Source organism: Salmo salar, chromosome 08, assembly GCF_965601325.2.
Source record: "Salmo salar chromosome 08, fSalSal1, whole genome shotgun sequence".
Lineage (NCBI taxonomy): Eukaryota > Metazoa > Chordata > Actinopteri > Salmoniformes > Salmonidae > Salmo > Salmo salar.
The window spans coordinates 42,387,132-42,401,936 of NC_138298.1; the positions used below are offsets into that span (position 1 = coordinate 42,387,132).

The 14,805-nt window shown below is 46.6% G+C and overlaps 1 long non-coding RNA gene and 1 pseudogene across 1 annotated transcript in view; one reads left to right on the forward strand and one right to left on the reverse strand.

Annotated features, from left to right (window-relative positions):
- Positions 1–8: 8 nt before the first annotated feature.
- LOC123744238 (uncharacterized) overlaps positions 9–14,805 on the reverse strand; it is a 51,781-nt gene continuing 36,984 nt past the window's right edge. The window contains exon 3 of the long non-coding RNA XR_014393025.1: positions 9–271. This is a non-coding gene — a long non-coding RNA (uncharacterized LOC123744238). The remainder of the gene's footprint in view (positions 272–14,805) is intronic.
- On the forward strand, positions 8,184–9,938 carry LOC145881467 (general transcription factor II-I repeat domain-containing protein 2 pseudogene; annotated as a pseudogene).

Sequence of the window (14,805 nt, forward strand, 5' to 3'; positions counted from 1 at the left end):
GACCTGTAGGAAAACAATGAGAGTTGGGACTCATAAGTTTGTGTGTGTGTTTTATAAGGGCCTTTGTACTGTTCTTTGTAATATTGTATGAAACACAGTCTTACTTCTTCTGTCCAGAAGGTTGTGTGTGATCTTTAATGCATCTTCACTGTCCAAACTCTCCACTTCCTTATTGTCATCTGGTAGTGGTTCCTGGCTGAAAGCAGGTGGCTGATCACTCTTCATTGATAGCAGGCTGGTTGTAGGTAACTCTGCTCTGGGCTTCTGGACACTGAACAAAACAGGGAGAGATCACCTCATCAATATCTCATGAACTTCATTTTAACAACTGTATAATGGACCTTCTACTGTATAATTACTGATGTTTCTTTTTAAATGAATCCACAATTGGGAAAACAGCAGCACTGAGTGGTTTCTACTCTGTCTTTTATAAAGCTAGCCATCTTCAGTTAGCTAGCCATCTTCAGTTAGCTAGCCATTTTCAGTTAGCTAGCCATCTTCAGTTAGCTAGCCATCTTCAGTTAGCTATCCAGCTTCAGTTAGCTATCCAGCTTCAGTTAGCTATCCAGCTTCCTGTTAGCTATCCATCTTCAGTTAGCTATCCATCTTCAGTTAGCTAGCCATCTTCAGTTAGCTAGCCATCTTCAGTTAGCTAGCCAGCTTCAGTTAGCTAGCCATCTTCAGTTAGCTATCCATCTTCAGTTAGCTATCCATCTTCAGTTAGCTAGCCAGCTTCAGTTAGCTAGCCAGCTTCAGTTAGCTATCCATCTTCAGTTAGCTAGCCATCTTCAGTTAGCTATCCATCTTCAGTTAGCTAGCCAGCTTCAGTTAGCTTCACATTCCAGGTCCGGCTTCATCCATACTATGATGGTGTATACTCCCGCTGCTAAGTGTAGTAGTCTTATAACTGTGTGTTGCACATGGCTAGTCGAACCCCAAACTCTTCATTTAGGCAGGTTAACTCAGAGCTAAGTCCACTTATCCTGAATGAAGTGTCTGAGCCACTAGTTGAGGACCAATGAAATCAGATACCCTTCCTCTCACACAGATTTGGTCATCCTCCCCTTCATTTGAGGAAGATAACCGATTTAAAGATTGCAGAGCTATATGATTAATACATTGACATGATTGGTTGACGGTAGGTGGGGGCGGGAGGTACTGTATAAACACAAACTCACTTCCTTGAAAACAGCTCTGCACTGCTCCTCGAAGAACAGGAAGTATGAACGCACTGACTTCTGCAGAGGCCGTATCACCGTAAAATGCTGCACGGCAAATGCAGACGTCAGATTGACCATGCAGAGCCTTTATTTTTGTATTTAACCTTTATTTAACTAGGCAAGTCAGGCAAGTCAGCGGTGTTGCAATCTACTGCAGAGATAGCCTGCAGAGTTCTGTCTTACTATCCTGGTCTGTACCCAAACAATTCGAGTTCCTACTTTTAAAAATCTACCTTTCCAGAAACAAGTCTCTCACTGTTGCCGCTTGCTATAGACCACCCTCTGCCCCCAGCTGTGCTCTGGACACCATATGTGAACTGATTGCCCCCCATCTTTCTTCAGAGCTCGTGCTGCTAGGTGACCAAACTGGGACATGCTTAACACCCCGGCCATCCTATAATCTAAGCTTGATGCCCTCAATCTCACACAAATTATCAATGAACCTACCAGTTGCAACCCCAAATCCGTAAACACGGGCACCCTCATAGATATCATCCTAAACAACTTGCCCTCCAAATACACCTCTGCTGTTTTCAACCAAGATCTCAGCGATCACTGCCCTATTGCCTGCATCGGTAATGGGTCTGCGGTCAAACGACCACCCCTCATCAGTGTCAAACGCTCCCTAAAACACTTCAGCGAGCATGCCTTTCTAATCGACCTGGCCCGGGTATCCTGGAATGATATTGACCTAATCCCGTCAGTAGAGGATGCCTGGTTATTCTTCAAAAGTGCCTTCCTCATCATCTTAAATAAGCATGCCCCATTCAAAAAATGTAGAACAAGGAACAGATATAGCCCTTTGTTCACTCCAGACCTGACTGCCCTTGACCAGCACAAAAACATCCTGTGGCATTTTGCATTAGCCCCCATGATATGCAACCTTTCAGGGAAGTTAGGAACCAATATACACAGGCAGTTAGGAAAGCTATGGCTAGCTTTTCAAGCAGAAATGTGCATCCTGTAGCACAAACTCAAAAAAGTTCTGGGACACTGTAAAGTCCATGGAGAATAAGAGCACCTCCTCCCAGCTGCCCACTGCACTGAGGCTAGGAAACACTGTCACCACCGATAAATCCACTGTAATTGAGAATTTCAATAAGCATTTTTCTACAGCTGGCCATGCTTTCCACCTGGCTACCGCTACCCCGGCCAACTGCACTGCACCCCCCCACAGCAACTCGCCCAAGCCTCCCACATTTCTCCTTCACCCAAATCCAGATAGCTGATGTTCTGAATGAGCTGCAAAATCTGGACCCCTACAAATCAGCCGAGCTAGACAATCTGGACCCTCTCTAAAACTATCTGCCGAAATTGTTGCAACCCCTATTACTAGCCTGTTCAACCTCTCTTTCAAATCATCTGAGATTCCCAAAGATTGGAAAGCTTCCGCGAACATTGCCCTCTTCAATGGGGGTGACACTCTAGACCCAAACTGCTACAGACCTATATCTATCCTATCCTACCCTGCCTTTCTAACGTCTTCGAAAGCCAAGTTAACAAACAGATTACCAACCATTTCGAACACCACTATACCTTCTCCGCTATGCAATCTGGTTTCAGAGCTGGTCATGGGTGCACCTCAGCCACGCTCAAGGTCCTAAACGATATCATAACCGCCATCGATAAGAGACATTACTGTGCAGCCGTATTCATCGACCTGGCCAAGGCTTTCGACTCTGTCAATCACCACATTCTTATCGGCAGACTCAACAGCCTTGGTTTCTCAAATGACTGCCTCGCCTGGCTCACCAACTACTTCTCTGATAGAGTTCAGTGTGTCAAATCGGAGGGCCTGTTGTCCGGACCTCTGGCAATCTCTATGGGGGTGCCACAGGGTTTAATTCTCGGGCCAACTCTCTTCTCTGTATACATCAATGATGTCGCTCTTGCTGCTGGTGATTCCCTGATCCACCTCTACGCAGACGACACCATTCTATATACTTCTGGCCCTTCCTTGGACACTGTGTTAACCTGTTAGGGCTAGGGGGCAGTATTTACACGGCCGGATAAAAAACGTACCCGATTTAATCTGGTTATTACTACTGCCCAGAAACTAGAATATGTATATAATTATTGGCTTTGGATAGAAAACACCCTAAAGTTTCTAAAACTGTTTGAATGGTGTCTGTGAGTATAACAGAACTCATATGGCAGGCAAAAACCTGAGAAGATTCCTTACCTGAAGTGGCCTGTCTGACAAGTTCTTGTTCTTCTTGACTCTCTTTATTGAAAACTGAGGATCTTTGCTGTAACGTGACACTTCCTACGGCTCCCATAGGCTCTCAGAACCCGGGAAAAAGCTGAATGATGTAATTCCAGCCCCTGGCTGAAAAACATTAGCGCCTTTGGTAAGTGGTCTATCAGAGGACAATCAGACTGAGGCGCGTGCACGAGGCGACCCCATGTTTTTATTTTCTCTCTCTTTGTACTAAAACACAGATTCCCGGTCGGAATATTATCGCTTTTTTACGAGAAAAATGGCATAAAAATTGATTTTAAACAGCGGTTGACATGCTTCGAAGTACGGTAATGGAATATTTAGATTTTTTTTGTCACGAAACGCATCGGGCGCGTCACCCTTCTTTACCCTTTCGGATAGTGTCTTGAACGCACGAACAAAACGCCCCTATTTGGATATAACTATGGATTATTTTGAACCAAACCAACATTTGCTATTGAAGTAGAAGTCCTGGGAGTGCATTCTGACGAAGAACAGCAAAGGTAATAACATTTTTCTTATAGTAAATCTGACTTTGGTGAGGGCTAAACTTGGTGGGTGTCTCAATAGCTAGCCCTGTGATGCCGGGCTATCTACTTAGAATATTGCAAAATGTGCTTTCACCGAAAAGCTATTTTAAAATCGGACATAGCGAGTGCATAGAGGAGTTCTGTATCTATAATTCTTAAAATAATTGTTATGTTTTTTGTGAACGTTTATCGTGAGTAATTTAGTAAATTCACCAGAAGTTTGCGGGGGGTATGCTAGTTCTGAACATCACATGCTAATGTAAAAAGCTGGTTTTTGATATAAATATGAACTTGATTGAACAAAACATGCATGTATTGTATAACATAATGTCCTAAGATTGTCATCTGATGAAGATCATCAAAAATTAGTGCTGCATTTAGCTGTGGTTTGGGTTTATGTGACATTATATGCTAGCTTGAAAAATGGGTGTCTGATTATTTCTGGCTGGGTACTCTGCTGACATAATCTAATGTTTTGCTTTCGTTGTAAAGCCTTTTTGAAATCGGACAGTGTGGTTAGATTAACGAGAGTCTTGTCTTTGAAATGGTGTAAAATAGTCATATGTTTGAGAAATTGAAGTAATAGCATTTCTAAGGTATTTGAATAACGTGCCACGGGATTCCACTGGCTGTTACGTAGGTGGGACGAAATCGTCCCACTGGCCCTAGAGAAGTTAACAAACCTCCAGACGAGCTTCAATGTCATACAACTCTCCTTCCGTGGCCTCCAACTGCTCTTAAATGCAAGTAAAACTAAATGCATGCTCTTCAACCAATCGCTGCCCGCACCTGCCCGCCCATCCAGCATCACTACTCTGGACGGTTCTGACTTAGAATATGTGGACAACTACAAATACCTAGGTGTCTGGTTAGACTGTAAACTCTCCTTCCAGACTCACATTAAGCATCTCCAATCCAAAATTAAATCTAGAATCGGCTTCCTATTTCACAACAAAGCATCCTTCACTCATGCTGCCAAACATACCCTCGTGAAACTGAACATCCTACCGATCCTCGACTTCAGCGATGTCATTTACAAAATAGCCTACAACACTCTACTCAACAAATTGGATACAGTCTATCACAGTGCCATCCGTTTTGTCACCAAAGACCCATATACTACCCACCATGGTCGGAACTAGAAGCACAAGCATTTCGCTACACTTGCATTAACACCTGCTAACCATGTGTATGTGACAAATAAATTTGATTTGATTTGATTTTACCATTGCGACCTGTACGCTCTCGTTGGCTGGCCCTCGCTTCATACTCGTCGCCAAACCCACTGGCTCCAGGTCATCTACAAGTCTTTGCTAGGTAAAGCCCCGCCTTATCTCAGCTCACTGGTCACCATAGCAGCACCCACCCGTAGCACGCGCTCCAGCAAGTATATCTCACTGGTCACCCTCAAAGCCAATTCCTCCTTTGGCAGCCTTTCCTTCCAGTTCTCTGCTGCCAATGACTGGAACGAACTGCAAAGATCACTGAAGCTGGAGACACATATCTCCCTCACTAGCTTTAATAAGCACCAGCTGTCAGAGCAGCTCACAGATCACTGCACCTGTACATAGCCCATCTGTAAATAGCCCATCCAACTACCTCATCCCCATACTGTATTTATTTATTTATCTTGCTCCTTTTGCACCCCAGTATCTCTACTTGCACATTCATCTTCTGCAAACTACCATTCCAGTGTTTAATTGCTATATTGTAATTACTTCGCCACCATGGCCTATTTATTGCCTTAACCCCGTTATCCTATCTCTTTTGCACACTGTATATAGCCTTTTTCTACTGTATTATTGACTGTATGTTTGTTTATTCCATGTGTAACTCTGTGTTGTTGTATGTGTCGATCTGCTTTGCTTTGTCTTGGCCAGGTCGCCGTTGTAAATGAGAACTTGTTCTCAACTTGCCTACCTGGTTAAATAAAGGTGAAATAAAAAATAAATAAAAAAATAACAAATTCTTATTTATAATGACAGCCTACCAAAACCTTCTATGGATGATATGTCTACAGCCACAATGCAACAAGCTGTTAAACAGATTGGTGTGCTTATGAATGCAAAGCATCCGAAGTCGGTATTAACGCTAAGTAATAAAATAAAGGAGGAACTTCTAAAAACCTATTTCACAACATAGTCTGCTGAACTTGCAAGATAACTTTTCTTTGATTGTAATTTCGGCACAAATGAAAATGTGTTACTGACTCATGGATTTGATATTTCAGCATTATCTCAACGAAGTGTTCGGTGTTGGACTAGCAATGTGCCTCATTCACGAGCAGTTAAAAGCCTGCTAGAGTGAAAAGGCTCTGCATGGTCAATCCGCAGTCTGCATTGACCAGAAGTCAGGGCATTCATACTTCTTCACTTTGCTGAGTAGAGCAGAGCTGTTGATCAGGAAGTTTAAACCTCCCGCCCCCACCTACCATCAACCAATCATGTCAATGCGGAGCTATACGGAGCCCTCCGCATTTGTTGCAACATTTGGGAGGCGCATGGCATCGCCGTACAAAGCTCAATTTGGCCTCCAAGCCTATGGAGGTTCCACAATTGCTTAACTGATCAAATCAAATGTATTTATAAAGCCCTTCTTACATCAGCTGATATCTCAAAGTGCTGTACAAAAACCCAGCCTAAAACCCCAAACAGCAAGTAATGCAGGTGTAGAAGCCCGGTGGCTAGGAAAAACTCCCTAGAAAGGCCAGAACCTAGGAAGAAACCTAGAGAGGAACCAGGCTGTGAGGGGTGGCCAGTCCTCTTCTGGCTGATCCTCTGAACCGTATACCACATTGCCAGATCAAGCAGAAATTGGCTTTAATAGTGGCAGGCGGGTGAGCAATTTCCACCGTCGTATTATGGATGAAGCCTGACCTGGAATGTGACGCTAACTGAAGCTGGCTAACTGAAGCGGTCTAACTGAAGCGGGCTAACGGAAGCTGGCTAATGGAAGCTGGCTAACTGAAACTGGCTAACTGAAGCTGGCTAGATTTATAAATGCCTGAGTAGATGTAGCTGTAGCTTGCTTCGTAGTGTAACACTTAGGTTAGTTCTGAAGGATTCGTTGCCATAGAGATGTACCTGGCTAAAAGATGAGCCACTCGTGGTACTGGGTATCTCGAGTTGAACTCAGAGCAGTGGCAGGTATTTATGGATGCCAAAAAAAATACAAAACATAAAACCATTCATCTTTCGTCTCTCTGCGTTTCATAATGTTCCTTCAATTCACAAGAGGCTGAATGTATCTCAGAGGAGAAAGCATCTGAGTGAGTGAAACAGCGCCCCCTCTGTCTCTATACATGTAGGACATCTATTCAATTCAATTCAAGGGGCTTTATTGGCATGGGAAACATATGTTTACATTGCCAAAGCAAGTGAAATAGATAATAAACAAAAGTGAAATAATCAATAAAAAATGAACAGTAAACATTACACTCACACGTTTCAAAGGAATAGACATTTTAAATGTCATATTATGGCTATGTACAGTGTTATAACAATGTACAAATGGTTAATGTACAAAAGAGAAAATAAATAAACATGAATATGGGTTGTATTTACAATGGTGTTTGTTCTTCACTGGTTGACCTTTTCTTGTGGCAACAGGTCACAAATATTGCTGCTGTGATGGCACACTGTGGTATTTCACCCAGTAGATATGGAAGTTCATCAAAATTGGATTTGTTTTGGAATTCTTTGTGGGTTTTTGTAATCTGAGGGAAATATGTGTCTCTAATATGGTCATACATTTGGCAGGTTAGGAAGGGCAGCTCAGTTTCCACCTCATTTTGGGGGCAGTGTGCACAAAGCCTGTTTTCACTTGAGAGCCAGGTCTGCCTATTGCAGCCTCTCAATAGCAAGGCCATGCTCACTGAGTCTGTACATAGTCAAAGCTTTTCTTAATTTTGGGTCAGTCGCGGTGGTCAGGTATTCTGCCACTGTGTACTCTGTAGCATTGAAGACAAGGGAAGCCAGAGAGCATCTGGCATTCCTTGACAAAAAAAGTATAAAAAAATTAGCCAATCAGCGTTGAGCTAAACCATGGGTGTCAAACTCTGGCCCGCGGGCCAAATTTGGCCCACGGGGTAATTATATTTGGCCCGCGAGACAATACCAAATTACTACTAGAGCTGGCCCGCCTGTATTATACAGCGCATTCACCGCTAATACTACGAATCCCATAATGCTCTGCTGTTGTTTTCGCGCGCCAATCAGGACAGGACCCAGAAACGCCCTCTCCTCTGTGACAGTAGTCATAGCAACATAGACGCTACAACTGTCAGCGCGCTATCCCTTCCCAAAAATGGCGAAAAGAAAGGCAGAAAACAGGAGCTTTCTGGACAATTGGGAGGCAGAATATCTGTTTACATATGTAAAAGACAAACCTGTTTGTCTTGTTTGTGGAGTCAACGTGGCTGTAAGTAAGGAGTACAACATTAGACGACACTATGAAACGAAACACCATGACAAATACAAGGACCTGGACATGACTCAAAGGAGCCAGAAAGTAGAGGAGATGAAAAGAAGTTTGGTTTCACAACAGAATATGTTCAAAAAAGCCACATCACAAAGTGGGGCTGCTGTAAAGGCTAGTTATATAGTAGCAGCAGAGATCGCAAAATCAGCCCGGCCCTTTAATGAGGGAGAGTTCGTGAAAAAGTGCATGATGAAAGTTTGTGACCTCGTATGCCCAGAGAAAAAGCAAGCATTTTCAAACGTGAGCCTGAGCAGGAACACAGTAGCTGATCGCACATGTGATCTTGCCACCAATCTGTATGACCAGCTGATGGAAAAGGGAAAAGATTTCGTTGCGTTCTCCCTCGCTGTGGATGAGAGCTGCGACGCATCTGATACTGCTCAGCTGTCAGTCTTCATCCGTGGAGTGGACTCAAATCTGTGTGTTACGGAGGAGCTATTGGGATTCAAATCAATGCATGGCACAACCACAGGAAAGGAAATCTTTGAGGAGGTTTCCAAATGTGTAACTGAAATAAAGCTGCCGTGGGATAAACTCGTTGGATTAACGACAGATGGTGTGCCAGCGATGTGCGGTAAAAAGAGTGGACTGGTGGGCATGGTTTGGGAGAAGATGCGGGAAGAGAACTGTGCAGGTGAGCTAACTGTTTACCACTGCATCATACATCAGGAATCACTGTGTGCCAAAGCCCTAAAGATGGAACATGTTATGACCACAGTAACACAGGTAGTTAACTTTATAAGAGCCAAAGGTCTGAATCACCGCCAGTTAAAAAAAATTCTAGAGGAGTGTGGTTCGGAATACGCAGACGTGCCGTATCACACAGAGGTGAGATGGCTAAGCAGAGGAAAAGTACTGAACAGATGTTTCGAGCTGCGTGAGGAAATATGTCAATTCCTGGAAACCAAAGGGAAGGATACAGCAGAGCTCCGGGAGCAAAAGTTTCTGTGTGAGCTGGCCTTTCTCTGTGACATCTCGAGCCATCTCGATGCGCTGAACCTGCAGCTTCAGGGGCGGGGGCGCATCATCACAGACATGTACGCTGCAGTGAGGGCCTTTAAAACTAAACTGTGCCTGTGGGAGAATCAGATGCTGCAAGGAAACCCTTGCCATTTTCCCTGCTGCCAAACCATAAAAGCGCAGATCTCTACCGCCGTGTTCCCATGCGCACAGTTTGCTGAAAAACTCAGTGTTCTCTCCGCTGAGTTTAGCCGGCGATTTGCCGACTTCGATGTCCAGAAATGTAGGTTTGAACTGCTTAGTAATCCTTTCGCAGTTGATGTGGAAAATGCACCAACCAACATCCAAATGGAGCTGATTGAACTCCAGTGCAACGACACGCTGAAGTCAAAGTATGATGCTGTGGGCGCCGCACAGTTTCCACGGTTCATCCCTGACACAATGCCTCAGCTCCGCACCCAAGCTGCTCAGATGCTCTCCATGTTCGGCAGCACTTATCTATGCGAGTGTAACGGCTGTCTTCTGTAAAAATGGACCAAGGCGCAGCAGGTATGTGAATACTCATCTTTAGTTAAAATAAAGGAGTAGAGCATCCACTTAACAATTCAAACAATATATCAGACAGGAACAGTTTTGCAGGCACACAACACGCAGTGCAAAAACAACTACCCACAAAACCAAGTGACAAACATACTCCTACATATATGACTCCCAATCAGGAACAACGATACCCAGCTGTTCCTGATCAGGAGTCACAAGACCAACACAGAACAATCACACACACAAGACTGCCACGTCCTGACCCCAAAACTACAACAACAGCTCCATCTGCTGGTCAGGACGTGACAGTACCCCCCCCTCAAGGTGCAGACCCCGGAATGCACCTAACAACGAAAAAACACCAACAAACAAAATCCCCAACAAAACCCATAAACAATAACCCCTAAACGATAAGGGAGGGAAGGGAGGGTGGCTGCCGTCAACGACGGCACTGTGCTACACCCTCCCTCCCCAACCCACCTATCCTGGAGGTGGCTCCGGTGCAGGACGTGGACCCTGCTCCACCCTCGGCGTCGCCCACTTCGGTGGAGCCGATAGCTGCGCCAGGCAGACGGACCCCTCGAGCCGGGCCGGAGGACAGGAGGGCCCCTCGGGCTGGGCCGGGGGACAGGAGGGCCCCTCGGGCTGGGCCGGGGGGCAGGAGGGCCCCTCGGGCTGGGCCGGGGGGCAGGAGGGCCCCTCGGGCTGGGCCGGGGGGCAGGAGGGCCCCTCGGGCTGGGCCGGGGAGCAGGAGGGCCCCTCGGGCTGGGCCGGGGAGCAGGAGGGCCCCTCGGGCTGGGCCGGAGAGCAGGAGGGCCCCTCGGGCTGGGCCGGGGGGCATGCGGGCCACTCGGGCTGGGCCGGAAGGCATGCGGGCCACTCGGGCTGGGTCGGAAGGCATGCGGGCCACTCGGGCTGGGCCGGAAGGCATGCGGGCCACTCGGGCTGGGCCGGAAGGCATGCGGGCCACTCGGGCTGGGCCGGAGGGCAGGAGGACCACTCGGGCTGGACCGGAGGGCAGGAGGACCACTCGGGCTGGACCGGAGGGCAGGAGGACCACTCGGGCTGGACCGGAGGGCAGGAGGACCACTCGGGCTGATCCTGACAGGCCGGGCACCCTGGCAGATCAGGGCAGGCAGGCACCTCTGGCAGAACCGGGCAGTCTGGCCACTCTGGCAGAACAGGGCAGTCCGGCCACTCTGGCAGAACAGGGCAGTCCGGCCACTCTGGCAGAACAGGGCAGTCCGGCCACTCTGGCAGAACAGGGCAGTCCGGCCACTCTGGCAGAACAGGGCAGTCCGGCCACTCTGGCAGAACAGGGCAGTCCGGCCACTCTGGCAGAACAGGGCAGTCCGGCCACTCCGGCAGAACAGGGCAGTCCGGCCACTCCGGCAGAACAGGGCAGTCCGGCCACTCCGGCAGAACAGGGCAGTCCGGCCACTCCGGCAGAACAGGGCAGTCCGGCCACTCCGGCAGTTCAGGGCAGTCCGGCCACTCCGGCAGTTCAGGGCAGTCCGGCCACTCCGGCAGTTCAGGGCAGTCCGGCCACTCCGGCAGTTCAGGGCAGTCCGGCCACTCCGGCAGTTCAGCGCAGTCCGGCCACTCCGGCAGTTCAGCGCAGTCCGGCCACTCCGGCAGTTCAGCGCAGTCCGGCCACTCCGGCAGTTCAGCGCAGTCCGGCCACTCCGGCAGTTCAGCGCAGTCCGGCCACTCCGGCAGTTCAGCGCAGTCCGGCCACTCCGGCGACTGTTGACTGGCGGGCAGCTCCGACGACTGTTGACTGGCGGGCAGCTCCGACGACTGTTGACTGGCGGGCAGCTCCGACGACTGTTGACTGGCGGGCAGCTCCGACGACTGTTGACTGGCGGGCAGCTCCGACGACTGTTGACTGGCGGGCAGCTCCGACGACTGTTGACTGGCGGGCAGCTCCGACGACTGTTGACTGGCGGGCAACTCTGACGACTGTTGACTGGCGGGCAACTCTGGTGACTGTTGACTGGCGGGCAGCTCTGGTGACTGTTGACTGGCGGGCAGCTCTGATCACGACTGTTGACTCCTGATGCGTGGGGCAGGTATTGGACGTACCAGCCTGGAGACACGCACCTCCATGCTAGTGCGTCTGGCGGGAAACACCGGACCGAAAGGGCGCACTGGCGGTCTTGAGCGCAGGGTTGGCATCACCCGTTCCGGCTCGATGCCTACTTCGCCCTGACACATGCGGGGCGCTGGTACCTTGCCTACCGGCCTGAAAATCCCAGGCCTCACCACAGCCCCAACCCCAAAGCACGGGACCTGTCCAGTCTGCCCTACAAGGGTACGGGGAGCTGGCCTGGGGCTGTAATCTCGCCCCGCCAAATAGCCCTTGTGCCCCCCCCTAAAAAATTATTGGGGCTGCCTCCAACATTCCTCCCTCACTTGCCTCTCTCCTCTTCTCCGCTGCATGGTCCTTTGGTGGTGGGTAGTTCTGTAACGGCTGTCTTCTGTAAAAATGGACCAAGGCGCAGCAGGTATGTGAATACTCATCTTTAGTTAAAATAAAGGAGTAGAGCATCCACTTAACAATTCAAACAATATATCAGACAGGAACAGTTTTGCAGGCACACAACACGCAGTGCAACAACAACTACCCACAAAACCAAGTGACAAACATACTCCTACATATATGACTCCCAATCAGGAACAACGATCCCCAGCTGTTCCTGATCAGGAGTCACAAGACCAACACAGAACAATCACACACACAAGACTGCCACGTCCTGACCCCAAAACTACAACAACAGCTCCATCTGCTGGTCAGGACGTGACAGCGAGCAACTTTTCTCCTCGATGAAGATGACCAAAACAACTCACAGGAGACGTCTGACTGATGAACACCTTCGCTCGATACTGAGGATTTCTTCAGCTCAGAGCCTGAGCCCAGACATTGATGAACTAGCATCCAAGAAGAGATGCCAGGTATCTGGCTTGGGCACATCAGATTAGATCAGTGTGCAATAATTAACGTTTTCTTTGTGCACTTTTTCTTGCTACAAGGCATGGGCTTGAATGGTTGATTGATTTATTATCATTTTATTTGTAAAATTATTAGCCAGTGGAAAAAGTTTATTTTGGTATTTAAATCAGAAGGCTGCAAATAGAAAAGAGGCATACGATTTTTATTTAAATTTTATTTATTTAATAAATGAATGCCATTGATGTGTTTTTTCATTTGAAATTCGATTTTGCATGTCTCCACTATTAAATTATATATTGTATGGTAATAAGCGATGCTTGTTCCATATTCAATGTTAAAGCAAAACTTGTTTGGGTCCATATTAAAAGGTTCATTTGTTCAATGTTGGCCCGCAACTTTGTTCAGGTTTTACATTTTGGCCCACTGGGTATTTGAGTTTGACACCCCTGAGCTAAACTGAGTGAGTTTAACTGTGAATGGTCCTGGCTCACAAAAAAACAGTGTCAAGGGAAGCCAGTTTGGATTTGGCTTCACTCCTATCAAATCCCATTGAGAGCATATTTCATTGACAGAAGAACTTTAATTGTTGCACCTCGTTGTGGCTTGCTTGCCAGCTAGGTAAATCTTGCCCTTTCCTAAATTAGCCATGGATGGAGATAGGGATTTGGACTTGTGGTTTTACTTAAATCTCCGTAATGGCTAATGATTATAACGGCGATTCTGATCCAACCATTCATTCATTAAAGTGGGTACTGTGTGACAGAGTGATAGACTGTTTTGTCAACATGAAAGACAGGAGGATGGCATTTGTGTTTCTTTACAAGTAGGGTGAGTCAACATTATCTTTCTACTTCCACACACACAGCCACATCATATTTAGCTTATGTTGATTGGACTAAATTATTTTTGGTTGAACTGGTGTTGGAACAGTGGAAGCAGCTCCTGTTTTCTTTGTGACTTGCTGTAACTCTCTGTGGTTCTAAATCAATAGTTGTTCAGTGGTCAGAAAATGTCAGAAACATTACCTTGACCATGCTGTAGGTCATGTACCTGTTTGTTACATGCAATATGCTTTGTGGACTTCACTGGACAGAGGTTTCTATCCGGTTTTGTGATAAAACAAAGGTGTGGTTGAATTTTTTCTGCCACAGTGTCTTATTGTCTCAGCCTTTAGTCCTATATATCACTGTGTCTTATTGTCTAGGCCTTTAGTCCTATATATCACTGTGTCTTATTGTCTAGGCCTTTAGTCCTATATATCACAGTGTCTTATTGTCTAGGCCTTTAGTCCTATATATCACTGTTTCTTATTGTCTCAGGCTTTAGTCCTATATATCACAGTGTCTTATTGTCTCAGCCTTTAGTCCTATATATCACTGTGTCTTATTGTCTCAGGCTTTAGTCCTATATATCACTGTGTCTTATTGTCTAGACCTTTAGTCCTATATATCACTGTGTCTTAATGTGTAGGCGTTTAGTCCTATATATCACAGTGTCTTATTGTCTCAGCCTTTAGTCCTATATATCACGGTGTCTTATTGTCTAGGCCTTTAGTCCTGTATATCACTGTGTCTTATTGTCTCAGCCTTTAGTCCTATATATCACAGTGTCTTATTGTCTAGGCCTTTAGTCCTATATATCACAGTGTCTTATTGTCTCAGCTTTTAGTCCTATATATCACAGTGTCTTATTGTCTAGGCCTTTAGTCCTATATATCACTGTGTCTTATTGTCTCAGCCTTTAGTCCTATATATCACTGTGTCTTATTGTCTCAGCCTTTAGTCCTATATATCACAGTGTCTTATTGTCTAGACCTTTAGTCCTATATATCACTGTGTCAAGGCATATGAATTAACAGGTTATAGAGCACACAATGAAATGATCACAACACATGGGTTTTAA